The sequence below is a fragment of the Monodelphis domestica genome, chromosome 1, assembly GCF_027887165.1.
Source record: "Monodelphis domestica isolate mMonDom1 chromosome 1, mMonDom1.pri, whole genome shotgun sequence".
In the NCBI taxonomy this organism is placed as follows: Eukaryota; Metazoa; Chordata; class Mammalia; order Didelphimorphia; family Didelphidae; genus Monodelphis; species Monodelphis domestica.
In genome coordinates this window covers 634,514,484-634,532,665 of record NC_077227.1, presented here as the reverse complement: position 1 = coordinate 634,532,665, position 18,182 = coordinate 634,514,484, and positions in this window count along the sequence as shown.

Here is an 18,182-nt window from a genome sequence, read left to right as displayed (position 1 = left end):
TAACTACTTTGGGCAGCATTTTTTCCTCCTTACTTTTCTTTTTTCCTTAATAATACTCCCTCACATCTGAAAAAGTTCTAGTTTTTAGATGAGTAAAGAAAATATATTATGTCATTTTTCAATTTTCTGCAATAATTTCTACCCCATTTCTGTTTGGCACTAGCATAATTTAAAAAGATTCATTTTTTAAATTTAGCATAAATTGTGAAAAAAATAGTTCAAAACTAAAGTTCAATAGGCTCCAAATGCTTATCTAATTTGCCTAGGAATCTTTTGCTTTTTCCAAAACAAACAAAATTTATTTAGCACTACAAACTATATTCTGTTCTTTCAACTTTCATCTTCAGATCACTAAGAATTTTATTGCAAAATGCAGCTTGCCCACATTACCCAGTAAAACAACCTTAAATGCTTAAAAACAGTTTCAATTTCTCCTTTTCTACTTTAAGCACCTCTTCTCCCTCCTGTGGTAATATGGCAAAATTTGCATTCTAATTTCCTGACCTTTTTGCATGAAAAATGTTCAATCTTAATACTGTATCATTTGTATAAAGGGTAGCAAATTGATGTAAACATAAATGAAGAGGTTTAGGTAATCTGATCATAATTTAAATGTTCAGGGGAATGATGAGATTTGGATTAAAAATCTCTTCCAAAGAAAAGTTATTCTCTGAAAATGTCTCAAGAATACGAACTATATTAAGGCTATAATTGTCATCCACATAAGAAGGAATGTGTATATTCTTGTACTTAAAAGAATCAAGGAAGAAAAGAGGGGGAAAGGCTTGAAAGATCTACGAGTTCAATGAAAAATTTCTATGAACCTGCCTTAATAAAAGGAGAGATTAAATAACTCAGGCCTCATTTTCCCCATATGTGTAATGAGGAAATGAACTAAATTCAAATTAAATCAACAATTTTTTTTTGTTTTGGTAAAGATATTTTATTTTACCAATTACACATAATAAGAATTTTCCACATAAGCTTTCTAAAGTTATATGATACAAATTGTCTCCCTCCCTTCCTTCCCCTTCTCTGAGCTTGTAAGCAATTTGATCTGGATCATACATGCACTACTTTGAAAAACATATTTCCACATCGACAAATATTTCTTATGCACAATCAACTACTATGTACAAAGTATTGTTCAGGGGACTCGAGCTACTAAAATAAAGCTCCTACCTTCTAGGAGATCATAAACAAACTTGATTGTTTATAAGATCCCCTTTACCTTTAAAATTCTATCATTCTATGAAATTAGACATGTGCTTCACATATATACCAAAAAATATTTAAATCACTACTTTATGTAGAAGCAAAAATTTGGAAATAATGTCAATTCTTCCAGTTGGAGAATGGCTGAACAAAATGTTTCATGGGACTAAAAAGGAATATTATTGTGTCAAAAGAGACAATGAACATGAATTCAAAGAAACATAGAAAGACTGGTATGAATTGAATCTGAGCAAAGTGCTCTGTACCTGGATAATGATGTACACAATGATAGTGGTAATGTAAATGGGATGCAGAGAACCTAGAAAGCAACTGAATAAAATTAATTGTAATGACCACTCTTGGTCCCAGAGAATAGACCATGAAAAAACACTTCCTTCCTTAAAGAAGGTAGGTAAGAAACTACAAAGGATAAATGATGAATATACCACCCAACAAATTAGTTGGTTTTTAAGTGCTTTTCTTTGTGAGGGGATAGGATGTGGAGAGGGTACAATATTCACATACAGCTATGGTGTAAAGAAAAACTTTTTTAAAGAAAATGATGGATATTACTTATTTCCACAGATAAATCATGTTTCTGGGAGTCCTTTAAACATAAATACTCTTTATCAGTTCAGATGTGCCCTAAAATAATGCTAGAAAGAAGACATCATTCATTCTTCAGGGTTCACGTCCTCTTTATTTAACCATTCTTTATTCCATTTGCAAACTGTATTCAGATTTTAGAGTTTCCTTGACTCACAGTAGAAAATTCTTCTACTCCCAATATAACCCAGGTATTTTCTACTTATATTCACAAACAAAAATGTGAGTTAAAAATTTGAAATAAAAGGAAATTAATTACTTAAATGAATGAGACCATTATTGAGAAAGTCAACTCAGCTACCCCCTTAATTTTTCTGAAAAGACTCCCCAAGATCAAGGGCAGAAAAAAAATCTCTTGACCCATTCCCCAATTCTACATTGGAAAATCAGTAACTATACTAATAAACTATAATCCTGTGACATTTGCCCTCCCCATTTTAATTTAGACATTCAAGTTCAACATTTTTATGTGGCTGTGTTGTTAGTTTCACACACACATAAACACACACAGGTATTATGTCTACACTTGGAGTATGCTACCACCAAAAAAATGCTATACTTTGGTTATTACCATGTAATCTAAAGGCTTGGACTATGGTTATAGGGTATGATTAACTGAGAAAGGTTAGGATATTTTTAAAAATAAAAATAAAGCCCTTCTTTGAAACATAATAAAACTAAAAACACCATGCAGCTCATCGACATGGCACTTTGAAATTTGTAATTCATTTTACAAATATTTTTTTCATTTGATCCTTATACAACCCTGTGTAGTAGGTGATAATTAATATCCCCATTTCATAGATAAAGAAACTGAGTCTAAGAAAGCTTAAATTACTTATTTGCCCAACATCACACTTCTTGTAAATGTCAGTTATGGAATTCAAACCATCTCCTTCACTCTATGTGCAGCATTTTTCTGACACCATAAAGAAAGACAATAAAATTGACTATATACCTTTGGGTTGGTTTTGCAAGTATTAGTCACTTGTTTATTGATAAGCATATGGATGAATATCTGATGAAAGAAAGCACTGACTGTTCATTGCTCAGGTCTTTGAGTAGGCAGCTATATAGAATTAAAAATAATAGCATGTAATTCTCTGAACCACTCACCTCACTTTCTCTACAAATTTCAGAGGTATAGTAGAAATAGAAATATATTCCATCAAATATTGAATGTATATACCATTATTTTCACTTTATAAATTAAATAGTGACAACTTTGTCCTCTGAAACCTCCAGATTAACCCTTGTCCCAGACAACCTGTCTTCAAGATTGACCCTTGTTCTAGATTGAATAATAAACTCTTAAACATCTTTTCAATCACTCAAGTCAAAACTCAGCTAAAGACAATCAAAACGTAATCACACTAGCCTCTGGCTATTGCATCCAGGCAGCTCCCAGCCACCTTAGACTTCAGCTATATCCTGGATTTCAAGCCTTTGTGAATTCCTATAACAAAACTTTTGTCTTTCCCCTCTCCTTTCTATAAATATGTAAACTCCCTCTTTTTTTGTAGATTAGTAGAAATTCCCAGTGTTACCTTACTGCATGTTTTCCTGAGACTGTAGCCCTCCCAGAGTGGTGACTCTTTAAGGTGTTTTGTATTATAGTCTCAATTTCCCTATTTAAAGACCTGTATTATAATTATTCTGGTAGTTCTTGGAATTTTTCAGATTGACAGTAGTATGGATGTGTTCTTAACATGATACACAGTCCTTTGGAAATAAACAAAACAAAATAAAACAAAACAAAACCTTACAGGTTTTATACTTTTATACTGTGTTGAGATTCGATTCTACTGTTCGTATCTCAAATAAAGTCAGACAGAATTTTATATAATCTGACTATGGAAGCAATTTTCATTTCTCCACAAGAGCTCTCTTTCCCACATGCTTGAAACTTTCATATTTCAGACAATCTAGCCTTTTGCATTGGCTGGTCCATATAAAATATGTACTCTAATTTCTAGATTACTGGGTTCTCTCAAGTCATCCCACATAAATACCCATTTTCCATTTGAGTAATTATTCAGAAGTGCAACAATAAGGGATAACATATAACTCCACCATAAAGTAATAACTATAGAAAATGGAAAGGCATTTATGCTTCTGAAAGAAAATACTTTAGAAAAAGCTGGGAAGCCTTGTATAAACTGATGCAGAATGAAGTGAATCGAACCAAAAGAAGAATATACACAATAATAGCAATACTATAAATAACTTTAAAAAGACTGAAGAACTATGATCAATGTAATGGTTAGTCTGGAGAACAGATGATAAAGTATGCTGCCTCTTCACTTTCTAACTCAAGAGCAAAATGAAATATGTATTTTTGAATTGACCAGTCAGTTCATATATTTGTTTTGTTTGACTTTACATATTTGTTACCAAGATTTTGTTTTCCTCTTTTTTTCCCAGTGAGGTGATGGGAGAAAGAGAAAATTATTTTTTATAATTTTTCATCCTAATTTTTCAAGTGATTCTATACTTACTGATTTTGTTCAAATGAACTTTCTCCTGTGTCTTGTAGATGTTCCCAGAATTAATCTATACGATGTATCAACAACAAAACTTTTGTTTCATGCTATCCTGTATCATAGAATATTGCTCTCACTCTTTAAAGGTCACCAAATCAGTGATGCAAATATCCCGTTCTTTTCTTTGAGTCTATATTCCCTTTCTGAGAACAATGTGAAAGCTAAATAGTGTTATACAGTTTACTAAATAATAACACAGGTTATGACTCATTGGAAGACTTAATTGTCTAAAGAAATTCTATTTCAATGATACTTTGTGTTTTATGTCCAGTTCATCACCAAAATAAAACAAAAAAGAAATGCAGGAACATTACTTAAGCCCTTAAATGTTGCTATGGAGTAAATGTTATAGTTATTTTATCGAGACACAGACATGGAAAGCATACTATCCAAAGTCACAATATACGTCAGTAAAATATTGAAAATTCAACCAGGATTTCAAAATCCTTCAAGTATGATTCCCTCCACCTTTTATGGAGCTTGAATGGCTTATCTCATGCCTGAAATGGTGACAGTTCCACATTGTTAGCAAGATATAGCATAAAGAGCTACATTTAGAAAGGACAAGAGCTACTTCTTAAAGTAACTAAATATTTAAACTGAAACTTTGCTCAGGACTATCTCAGAACTTCCACCATTTTACCTTGCCCCTTTAAAACAATCAATTAATGGATTCAGTTTGGGAACGGTTTATTTACAATGGTTTTTCCCTTTTAAATGAGAATCTTTGGCATGAGTAACTTCAGATATAATAATCATATAACAGGAGTGTCAAAAAGGACCTTAGAGGTCATCTAGTCAAATGCCCTAATTTTACAGATGAGGAAACAGTGCCCCTGAGAGCCCGGGATAGTAAGAAGGAAAAAAAGTCTTAAAGTGTGGTTATTCTTTCACTATTGAAATAATGTGCAAGATGTAAGAGGACTGGCTTCAAGAGCCAAAATATTTTAATATATATATATTTTTTTAATTATTCACACATTTCATATCATTTTGTGATGTAGCTGGAAATGGTCTATTTTTAATTTTTATTCAGATGCCAAGTTTTCAGTTCAATGACCCTGAGAGAGATGGCAAAAGATGAAACTCTTATTTGATTACTATGACAAACCTTTAATGACAAAATATTCAGCCACTGAGTTTCCTGAAGAGTGCTATGAGGTTTGAGAAATGACCAGTGTTTGTATCCAATGGCGCTTCCCCTCCTCCTATCATTCTGGTTTTGTTCACATATGCAGAAACTCTAAATGTTCTAGCATCGGTGTTTCTTTAGATTATAAATCATTATCTGAGCTTTCTAAAAAACAATTACACATTAGCATGAATATATGTGCATTAAAGAGTATGATTAATAATGGATGATCAGAAATAGACAAAGTAATTGTACACCAACATAATTGTTGGACTAGCATCAGTCATATAAGACTTGTCTCTCTTTGGAACATCTGTCAGTCATAGGTCTGTCTGAGCTTGTTTTTTGGATTTTGGCCTGATAGAACTAAAATGGCTTAGGTCTTTATTACTACAAATTCTATACCTGCAGGGGGGAGGGGAAGAGATAGGATTTTTCCTTTTCATACAAATGTTTCACCTATCACCTCAACCAATCCAAGGAATATTCAGAATGAAGTTCTTGAAGTCAATTTAGTTGTAACTATATCTAAATTTCAGAAGAGAAACTATTCAGACTAAAATGGGTTCTAATAATCCAGAGCTTTCTCGTTTATTTTGAACATAAAAATTTTTAAGAATCTATTTCTCCATTTATTATAATTCACAAAATGATAATGATAACATATTATATTTGTTTAGAATTTTCCAGTTGCAAGATGATTTCAGAAACATTATGTCATTTGATCCTTACAACTGCCCTTTGTGTAACTGGAAGAGATCTTGTTATTTTAATTTTCTAGAAGAGAAAACTAAGGTTTGGAGACCTTAAGTAACTTGCCCAGTGAAAATTCAAGTCTTTTGTCTCCCAGGTCAGTGATCATTAGGGACACTCTATATTCACAAAATCATTAAATAACAATGGTGTTGGTGACCATATTATGTGACTACATATTCTTAATCTTATTTAGAAAATAACAATAAAATATTTGTACAATGATTTATCAGCTTTGTGTGCTATAGTCAACCATAAATGTTTTACAGAGAAAATATACCTTGTCCCATTTGAGTCTTATAAAAACCTCATGATGTAGGTCCTAAAGATATTATTACACTAACTTTAAAGATGAGGAATGGAGAGTTCAAAGGGATGGAGTAACTTTTGCTTGGTTATACAACTAAATGTCAGAGAAGGGATTTGAACTGACATCTTTCCCACTCGGTTGCTGAAAGAAGCTGGAAGTACAGTTTTATGGCCAATGAACCATAATTCCTCATTCAAACAGAACCCTAGGAGAAATTGATCATTTTTGTCCTTCTGATTTGAGTATTGCAAAGTATCAAATCTTTACATGTATTCCCCTCTCTTTTGAATGGCATATTATTCAACCCACAATCAAAAGATTTCACTATAATAGAGAAGAAAATATTTGGGAAGTGCAACTCTTTTTTTTAATTTTTCCAAGTAGAAAAATTCATATCTGATAAAAGCAATACTTTTAGTTATGTCATGTGCAAAAAGGGTACCATATAATTAGAAGTGAGTTTCAACAGAAAGACAGAAAGATGAGCTGTAAGGGAGATAATTAGTGCACTGTTATAATTAGAAAACATTTCTAAATCCCATGGTAACTGTGCTCAGAAAGGGACTCCCTCTGGCTAACAAATACTTTGCTACAGTAGGTTTTTCATCGTTTTCTTTTAAAATTGAAAGTTTGAGTTGTTTTCTCTTTAAGGACTTGATTTTTAAAAAATACTATAGTCAACTATAAACAGATTCATTTCTATATTAGTGCTTTTTTAAAAAAAAATGAATATTAGCTTTCATTTGGAAGGCAATAAACAAGAAATTCCAGCAGAACCATTTACATACAGATATCTTGAGTTTAGTAACCATGTTTTTTTAAGGTGATCTTACCAAAAGATTAATTATGTCCTTGCAACAATAAACTACAATGCATAAAGAATCTGGCTTTATTATTAAAACAACTAAAATTAATTAAGGTAGCTTAGTTTGGTTTTAAAATCTATGGATATTAGATAGGGTGAAAATGTTCAAGTACATTTTCAAAATTTAGATATTTCATTTATTTAGTACCCAATATGTATAGGACATTTTATTGGGAAAGAGGATAGATAGTGAAAAGAAACAAGGAAGAACATAAAGTATCTGCAAGATGAAAATTCAAAAATCCAACAAAAGCCTTAGATTTGTTTTCCTAAATAAGAGTGATGAACTAAGTATTTAGAAAAATATTGATTTCTAAAACTGAATGTTTCAACTTTTTCTCTAGATGTTTGGCATATTATTATGATTGTGTTTCTTTGGAAAATCTTCTTTGAGAATGGCACTGTGGTGTTCCACACAAATGGAGCATATTTACTGCTCAGTTTTTATCAATCATGACCATGGCATTCCTGAAAGAAAAAAACAGATTATCAACCTTATTTGAACAGGAACATACCAAAGGGAACACCATGAAATCCACACCTTGGAAATGGGGCCAGATTTCAACTCTTTGCCAAAGCAAGATCCAAAGTATTTACTGATATAATGTATCAGCCAAAGAAGGAATAGCTGGAATAAATAATTACTTACAGTTGCATTACTGAAGTCAACCAGTCAGAAGAAAAAAGAGAGCAAAATGACTTCTGAAAGTAAGCATGATTCTATAAATTCTTCCCCTAAGAATGTAAGAGAGACTCAGCAAAAGAGATTCACTATAAGAATACTGCTGGGTTTTGGATTTTGGAAACTTCTCAGAGTTTTAGGGATTATAGGCTGGAAGCTGGCAGGAAGCACAAACAGACAGTAGAGAAGGAGAGTCAAGATGATAGAAACGTGGACAATATTGTTATCTTGTTTATTTGATGTGGTTGAATTAACTTTAAAAATAGTGGTCTTCCAACTAATTTACAACAACTATGAAAAACACTGAGAATTTGTTCCTTGTGGGAAGATCTGCTACAGTACAGAATGGCCTCCCAAGTGGAGGACTAGAGGAGGTCCAACCCATTATTAATAGGCATGTACATATAGAGTTTGTGTTCTGCACAATTCATACCACTTTCTCATCCTTGGACTCATTCTCAGTGATCTGGTCTGGCCATGGGTGAATAAACTAAGGGGAAATATTAGGTACATAGCATTTTAAGTTTGCCTTCTTAAAATTCTCTCTTTTTTGTGGAGGAAAAGAAGTGGATATTGTGAAAGGAGAAGAGGAGAAGGAAAAGGAGGACAAAGAGGAGGTGGAGAAGGAGGAGGAATAAGAGGTAAAGGAAGAGAGAGAGAGAGAGAGAGAGAGAGAGAGAGAGAGAGAGAGAGAGAGAGAGAGAGAGAGAGGGAGAGAGAGAGAGAGAGGGAGAGAGAGAGAGAGAAGAGAGAGAGAGAGAGAGAGAGAGAGAGAGAGAGAGAGAGAGAGAGAGAGAGAGAGAGAGAGAGAGAGAGAGAGAGAGAGAGATGTTGATTAATACCAGCAATGGGAATAGACATTTTTAGAAAGTGTTTTTAATCAGCTCCCCAGTATGGGGTTAACCAACTGTGTCAGCAGAACTAAATTACAGACTCAAAGAAAAGGAAAAAGCAAATAAAAAAGAGAGCAAGAGAGAGAATTTTTGAAACAAATTCAAACTATCCCCTCCTGGGGGTAAGAAGCTAAAAGCAATTGAGGAAGGATCCTTGGCAGGAAGCCATGAACAAGTAAGCCCGATGAATGTAACGGTAAAAATAACAAAATCTGTAACACTTATCTGTCTGAATAGGGTTAGAGAGCGGGGGGAAAGTGCTGGCAAACTGTCATAAAAACGAAAAGGTGTGAAAGATGAAAATAGCTGAACATACACAAAGGAAACAAAACAATAGCCGCCCAGTATAATATATGAAACAAAGCAGTTAGCCTTAGACAAAAAATGTTCCATTTATACCTAGGAATGTACATAATCAATATGGGTCACCCAATAGTTATTGGTGTTTACAGGCAAGTCTATAAACTCGGTCAAAAGCATGAAGATCACCAAAATATTAGATGCTATAGTTGAGTGCCTATTTATAGCCATGGTAAATTTAGAGTGCCTGATGCAATCCTAATTTGTAATTTACTTTTTTTTTCAATCTAATACTTTTAAATTTCTCAAATAGCATGAGTTGCACTAATTCATTGCTCTTTTATTGATTTTCCCCTTTACTTAAGTTTGTTATAGCTTTTTAAAAATTATAAGGGTTTTAGTTTAATTAGATACTTGATAAAAATAAAAGACAAAAATACAGTCAAATAATGGTCTGTTCATTGAAGTGAGCATTACTTGGCAAAGAAAAATCATAATTTGACCATAAATTCACTCTGTATACCATAAGAGTCCAGTATGTAGCTTTCCTGAAAAAAATGGCAAACTTAAAAATGTGTGCATCGGGGAAACAGTGAAAATTGCCTCATTGGATAGGAACCTTTCCTTATACTTAAAGGTAAATGATTTATCTTTTTAACAAACAGAGCAAATGTACATCCAGCTGAAGTACAATTACAGAATTTGTCATAGAATTTAGAAGACCTTTGAGATGAGTAGTTCGGTTGAAGAAACTAAAGTCCAAGGTCATATGGCAAATAAGTAGTCCAGTCAGTATTCAAATCCAAATCCTTTATTACAAACCCTGCACTGCTAAAGCATAACCATAAAGGGGGGGGGGGGTAATCTTGTAAATGTGGTATCTTCTAACTTCCTTATCTATTTTTCTTTCCATTCATCATCAACCTAGATGAAGTTGTCATTTTCAAATGAAAAAAGAATAATTAATTAAATATAACAGCTGAAGAATTTGCATGACTCTTGAATGTTGGAAGGCAATAGTTGAAGTGCTGCAAACCAATAAGTAGCTTCATTTGTACTCATCTTCTTATATGAGAATGGATAAAAGAAACTGGGCATCTCAGTGATCTGAATCAAAAAATATATGTATATATCAACAAAATTTAATGTATTATATTTACATATAAAATATGTATAACATATATGTATATTTTAATGTCAATTATTATTATGAACACATTTCTTTGAATAGAGCCAAATGTATCACTATCATCATTATAAAAGATATTCAGAAAGGTGAAATTTTAAATTGTCAATGGAAAAATTAAACTATTTCCTTGAAATTATACATATATGGATAAACATGCATATATGTGTATACATTTATAGGTAGATTTAAACATACATACACATACATTTGGGCATAAGAAGTTTTGCAAAATGTAGTACTGATTCAAGTGCAAAGGCAAGAATGTGACTTTATTGGATAGATAGACAGACAGATAGATAGATAGAAAGACAGATAGATAGATCCGTAGGTTGATAGACATATAAGTAAGCAAAATGTAGTCCTAATTTAAGTGCAAAGGCAGAATGTGGATGTTTGGTTTGATAGCCATTTTGTGTTTTTATGTCCTCTAAGACACATCTGTGATTGCATATCTTTGATGTTCGATACACAACTGTGCCATTAATATAATAGAATCCTGTTTTAGCATGGCTTGTTTTTATATGAATTCAGATAAATGAGCTCTGAAGCATTTCCACTACACACAATAAAATCCACATGCAAAGATAATGAATCTACAATTGGATTATCAGTACTAAGGTTGGACAACCAGGATTAGTTCTCTGTGCATCATATATTTATCTCATTTTTACTATATAATCATGGAAAATTAAAGCTAGTAGGAACCTTAGATATCATCTAGCCTACTTCACTTGCAGATGAAAAAGGCTAAGGTTTGCTCAGGTCTCACACCTCATTCATGAAAGAGCTAAGATTAGAACCTAGAACCAATGTTCTTTTCATTGTGCCATGCTGTGAACATTCTCAATGGAATTGCCACATATTGCCTAATTGCCTAAATAACCCTGTACTCCAAATAGTAATAAAACTATTTTAGAAACAACAACAAAATAAAAACAAGTTAGATAATACAATTGTCATGACATACCAGATACGCTTACAATCTCTTAATGAAGTTGCAGTAGTTAAATGATTCATTATCACTTTTAAGTTGTCACACTCAGAAAGGTGAACCAACAAAAAGTTATAAATATTGGTTTCAGAGAAATAATAAGAAATATTATAATAAAAGCAGGTTCCTTTTTTAAAGTTAGAGAAAGTTTGTACTTCTGTCATTGAAATGACTATGAATATCAGAGATGGTTGTTCTGCATTCATATAAGTAGGCAACAGAAGCATGCATGTATTGACCCAGGCAGCAAAACTTCAAAATGAAAAACTTAGACAGGAGCAGGAGCTAGCCCATAAGGAAACATGAACCAAGAAGGATTTCTGAACTAACCTCCAAACAAAGAACAGGAAAAACCAGGGAATAAAGCTTTAGGATAAAAGTAAACAAAGAAAAAACAGACCTGGAAAAGAAACAATAGATAAATTTAATTTAGGAGAAATAACTACTTTAAGTTGAAAATGAAAAATTGGGATAACCCAATGAGGGAAGCCAATCAAGGAATTACAATTTGTTCCTTTTAAAAAATGAAGCACCTTGTCAGTAAAAGAAATTAATTATAGAACTTCTTTATAAAGTGTACAGTAGATTATGTCTCCATCACAGTGGGTGTTTGTAGTATCAGGAGAAAAGAAAGGCTGTTGTAAACTTGAAATCCAAACATCTCCAATAGGATGTCTGTTTAGAGTCTAAGATACTTTTTTACTCCCTCAAAAGCCAGTGTCTGAGGATGAACATTCCTATTGATGATAGTTTAGTGGAAGTTTTTAAAATCTGTAGCAAATAAGGTTCTGTTCCTTTTCCTTATGTGATTCTGGTGGGTTTTTCTGGGGTAGCTTCTAGGAGATGGATAGAAATTGCTTGAGCCCTGAGAGAAACAAAAAGAAAGGTTTCTAGGAGGAAAGTCTCCAGAGTTGTACAAAGCTCCTGGCCTAATTTTTTTTCCTTCTTGAGAGAGACTGAGAGGACAACACAGAGAAAGGGAATTTACTGAAATCTCTCCTAACATCAAGTTACTCAGCCTTTCTGTTCAGAGTTGGGGGAGCGATTTGTTTTACAGATCACCATTTCACTTCTCAATGAGAGGTACAGAGAGGTTCTGTTTATATGATTTCCTAGGGAAGAAATAAGCTTTTGGCTTCCTACACAGTCATGACTTTTAGCTTAATAATTAAGAAACAGAGATGGAATAGAGGAAGAGGAAAAGGAAGGAGGAAGGAAGGAAGGAAGGAAGGAAGGAAGGAAGGAAGGAAGGAAGGAAGGAAGGAAGGAAGGAAAAACAGAAAGTATTGTGTGTGTATGTGGTGTGCAAGGATGAAGAAATTAAGGGAAGGGTGGAAGAGGGGGGAAAGAAAGACAGGATAGTCAAAATCACTGTAGATTTATACTTAATATACTGAAGGATCAAAATGATTTCTGGAATAACAAGGGACTTTTCTTTTTTAAAAAGAAGTAATATTTCTCTTTTGGCTGAAGAAGTTATATAAACTCCTGTCTTTCCTTTTTCCCTCCCTCCCTCCCTTCTAACTTTCTAGAGAATTGTTTGCCAATGAACAAGATCAATGATCAAATAGCTTTGTGGATCCATTTAATTAAGTCAACACACAATTATGAAAACTTTAGCACCCACATATTCAAATGACATTACACTGGAATAAAGAAGTGGTGGCCTGGTGGGAAAGACTTGGAACAAAAGCAGCCAGCCAAGTTCCCTAAGCCTGGCCTGTACTCAGGTAAAGGACCTGAGAGGACCCTGTGGGCACCAGAAGACTCCAGGCTCCTTTTCTCACAGAGAAATGTGGCTTCTCTTCTCCCCTTTTCTCCTTTCCCTTTTCAAAGCACAAACTTTTTCTGAGTTTAAGTCTTTGTCTTTACCTCTATTCTAATTTCTGTTCGCTTCTCTCTGTTTGCATGTTTCTGTTTCTCTGTCTCTGTATGTCTCTCTCCTCCCAATTCACAGCTTCCAGAAAAGAGTGAGATTTGTTCCCAGAACTGAGGACCAGATCCCAAAGTGACATGCCTTTCACTTGTCAGGTCCAGTCAGGGACTGGGAAGTAGGGAAGAAGAAAGAGAATTGCGTTAGGGTTGGGGTTAGGGGCTGGGGATTGAGCATTCACTTTTCATCTCTGGGTTACATCCTCAAACTATGCAGGCAGGGGTGGCAGCTGGTACCTGGGAGATGGAATTGCATTAATCCTCACACGTTTTTCACAAGGGCTCTAATCCCATTAGCACACCTGAAATAATAATGTCGGGGACAAATTCCCCCTGTTTCCAGCTGTGGGCGGCACAGTACGAGGAGAGGAACGCTTATGCAGTGACGGGGAGAGGGGAGAGGGGGAGGGAGAGAAGGGGAAGGGCATCTCTGACCTGGTGTGTTCCCAAACCCTAAGCACCCCTTCAGCAATGGCCTTTGAGGAGGAGGAGGAGAACTGGGAAGGAAAGAGAGGGAGGGACTACTAATGGTTTTCCATGCACCATCCCTACAGGGTCTCCAAAGCCCTGTGGAGTAAGCAAAGCAAGAACATCAGAAAGCCAGGTGAGACCTTGGAGAAGGAGGGTGGAGCGGGTGTCATGGGGGAGTGAAGGAGGAGCAGATAGGAGAGCTTCCCTTGGCTAGGCTGGGAGACAGGCAGTACATTCCCCGAGAATCAAGCTCCAAGCAGCAGGAGGAAGGAGCTCATGGCTGGAGGGTGTGCGGAGAGGGAAGAAGTAATCTGATCTCATATCTAAAAATGTTTGATAACTTGGCCTAGCCCCCCACCCCCCAGCTCTCTCTTTGCCTTAAACCTGGTTGCCCCTCTGTGGCCCCTCCAGGCCTCTAGGAGGAAGGCAATCGGAGCCTGAGGGGAGAATTGATTAGAATTGAAAAGGTGGTTAAAGTGTTGAGAAGAAGGAAGTGCAGAGAAAGAACTTGTTCTATTTGCTGGAGAGTAGGGTCTTTCATTCCACCACCTTCCTCTCTTTCCATATTCTTGCAATACCTCAGGGTGAATAAGATTTAGGATGGCAACCTCCTTTGCCCCTTCCCTGCTCACAGCCCCACCCCGCTCTGGCTCTGTGTACACACCCCATTCCTCCTTCAGAAATAGCTGGCCAGTTCCCTAAATCTGGCCTGCACTTGGGTGCAGACTGAGAGGGGCCTTTGGGCATCAGAAGACTTCCCATTTATTTGCAAAAGGACGTGGAAAAGGTCGAAACAGAGAATAACAGATCCAGGAGTGAAAACGTGGGTGAGGACAGCACTAGGGAAATCAGTGAATAGGAGATGGTAGTGTGTCAGTCTTAGATTGCAAAGTGCAGGCAGTTTTCCTTCTCTCTCTTCCTATAAAACAAATGGGCAAAAGGGGGAATCCATACGGGAGAACATTTGCATGTATCATTTGGTACAGAAATTCAGCCTCTTAATTAAGATCCATAGGGATGTCCATTGCACTAGACGGAAATAAAGTTATCCTTCATCAGATCAGGAAAAAGGACATTTACTCAGTGCTGTCCCACATAGAGAAGCAATCTGTCTTGTGTGCAATATTGGGTTATTTATTTCATCCATTAGTTATAATCTTTAAAACTGACTGACTCAAGTCAGTCATAGAAGAACACTATTAGGTAAACCTGATATCCTTGAAAATTATCACAACCTAATAATTTTGTTTAATTAAAGGAGAATGGGTTAAAGTCCTTTCTACTGTGAATTCAGGAAATTTTACCTAGAAAAGAACATTTGTAAATATACATAAGTGAAAAAAAACTATCTTAGCATCACACAAATACTTTGTTGTTGTTTTCTCTCTTCCATATTCTATTTTAACAACTAGGGTTTTTATTCTCAAAATACAAAAAAGCTGGAACTTTTGTTTTATTAGCAAGTGGATGGGAGAATCACCAGCAGTAGTTCAATTTACATAGAGAATCCCCATCACCACCACCTCTTCAAACTCCTTCTGCCAAAGCACTTCCTAGACAAATGTATTGAAGCTGAGAGTCACTAAGGAAGCTGAATATTTAAATGACTTGTCCAGAATCATACAAGATGTTTAAAAGGTAGGACATGAGCTCAGGACTTCCTGACTCTAAAGACCCATACAGCCTCTCAGCAACCGGATAACAACAAAACTGTTCAAAAAGAGTTAACGTGTTCCTTAGTTCCTTAAATTTTTATTATTTTGCCTGAAGTTTTTCACAGAATATGTTCCTTCATTTATCCCAGGTGGGATGCTAAAGCTAAATTCATTTGGCTTTGCCTCTTGCTTGTATTTTTATTAATGGATCAAGTATACCAAACCTGTACTAAATAGTTTACTACTTCCACTATCAATTTAGAAGAATTAGAAATATTCCTTCTTGTGAGATAACTCTTATCTCTCAATTTAATTCTCAAATATTTCAGTCATCTATAACTTTTCTGTTTGAATGATAGGTGCTGACCCCAAATAAGAATTAAACTAATAACTTTTCCTAATTGATATACTAAAGTTAAAACATTTTAAAGTCCTGAATTACAATTGAAACCATCCTGTATTTTCATTATGCAGTCCAGTTTGTTTAAAAATAGGTGTCAAATTGATCATTCATCATTTAAAATTATAAGGAAAGTTTATGCCATATCAAAATGTATACTGCAAGTAGATCATTTTAGTATATTTCTGCCTTATTTTAAAGATAAAATGTCCTAAACAGCCTCCTTTTGACTATCTGGTTCTTTATTAATTAAAAGTACCTTACTAATTGTCACATGCTGTTCATGAAAAATAATTAGGAACTGAGACTTAGATAAATATTATTAAAATTTTCAAACCTGTCTGCAAAACTACCACCTCTACTATACTAATATTCCTCAAATAAATATAAATGCATGTGTAAATGTATATGCATATATATGTCTATGCATACACATTTCTTCTGGCTTTGTTAAATATAAAAATATTATAATTAAAAAGTTGAGGCTGTATCTCACTTCCTCACTTCCTGAAGGTTTTATACAAGCCTACATATTGCTAGAGCTGTATAAATGTCAGTCAGTTATAACCTAAGTCTATAGAGTATTTTAAGATGACCTCAAGTAGTTGATGTTATATAAAGACATCAAACTATCAGGTTTACACAATTTCACACATTTTCCTAGTGAAAGTAGAGATATGTTTGGTTTTTCCATCTCTTAAAAATACATGGAGTCTTCATTGAATTTTTTTTCAGATTTTGAGTTAATTTAATTTGATTTAATTTAATTTTTATTTAAATTTCCTCTCTCCTAAAAGTACACTTTTCAATAAATAACAACAGAACCTATTAAACTCTTCTTCTATTCTATAGAGTCCATATTACCCAAGCAGTCAAAGATTTTTAGCATGGGTTCTACTCCCCTCCCCCAACAAGTAGGCGATTTTAAAAAAGTATATTGTTTTACCAATAAGCTTTTCTTTTCATGTCTGTTCATCTAAATTCCTAATCTGGCCTGTTCAACAATCTGTGAACATAAGCCAAAGTCAGTGAATTTGGGGGCTTCACCTACGTATGTCCTATCCTATTTATCCTAAAATATACTTCAACCTACTGAACAACTTGCTAAGTTTAACTTGTTTCTTGGGGGTGCTTTTCTTTTTCCTACTTAACATCAAAATTCAAACTCCAAGGTATACCAAACACACACAAGAAAAAGTGATTCAGAAGCCGAGGCTGTAGTTTTTCCATTGCCCAGTAGACGGCACAAAAGATCTAGCCTTCAAATGCAAAACAATCGACCAGGGCTTTTGGGTTGGTTTGGTTTGTTCCAGTATGTTGTTCACTTTAAACAAGCGGCATTGTATTTGTTTAGCAGGGGCATCCTACTGCTAATGACGACTCAGCGGTCTTTAAAATAGGGTAGCGTAAAAAGGAATCTTTGCAAAACAGACGGACTAGCCGCGGCTGATGCTGAACACACTGCCTGTTAAAAATCAGAAAATGCAGACCGGGAGGGAGAGGGTGTGGAAGATAGATCATTTAAAAGTTATGTTAACATTAATTACATTGAAACTATGTACGGAGTTATTTAATTTTTTGATTCGTCTGGCGGGATACAAAGTCAGCTTTCCAAAGAGAGCCTGGGTAATTGGGTACGGAGATTTTACATTGTTATCGTATCCCTTTATTTTATTTAATATATGACTTTATCCAGAAAATGCAATGTTGCTTTCAGAAGAGACTTTGGTGCTTATCCATAAACACATAAACACGAATAAACACTTATGAGTAGATGTGTGTATGTGGAGTATGTCCTTACCTCTCCTTATTTAAATAGAAAGTTTATTGGGGGAGGGGGAGGCAGGAGAAAGTTTTATATGTAAAGAAACCTACAATCACCTAAGTATGACTTTCGTTCAGATAAAACGCTGAGTAGCTTAGTTCATTTTTTATTTTAGAAAAAGCCTTCTACAACCCTCTCACTCCGCATTCACTGCTTATATAGAAGTTTAGGTGACAAAAGTGTGGGCTAGTAACTCATTTCCTAGTTAATTTTATTAAGAATTTATAGCAGTGTTTAGAAAGTTTTAAGACAACCGTAAATTTTATTAGGCATATTTTATTAAGCCCTCCATTTAATTAATAAAAGGCCTCTATAACTTCTGAAAATGTCAGAGCTGGTAATTATGTTAAACACTGTAGGGTCCCCCCCCCCCCCAGACTAAGACATTCTAAAGATTTGAAATTTTAAAAAAAATCTAAT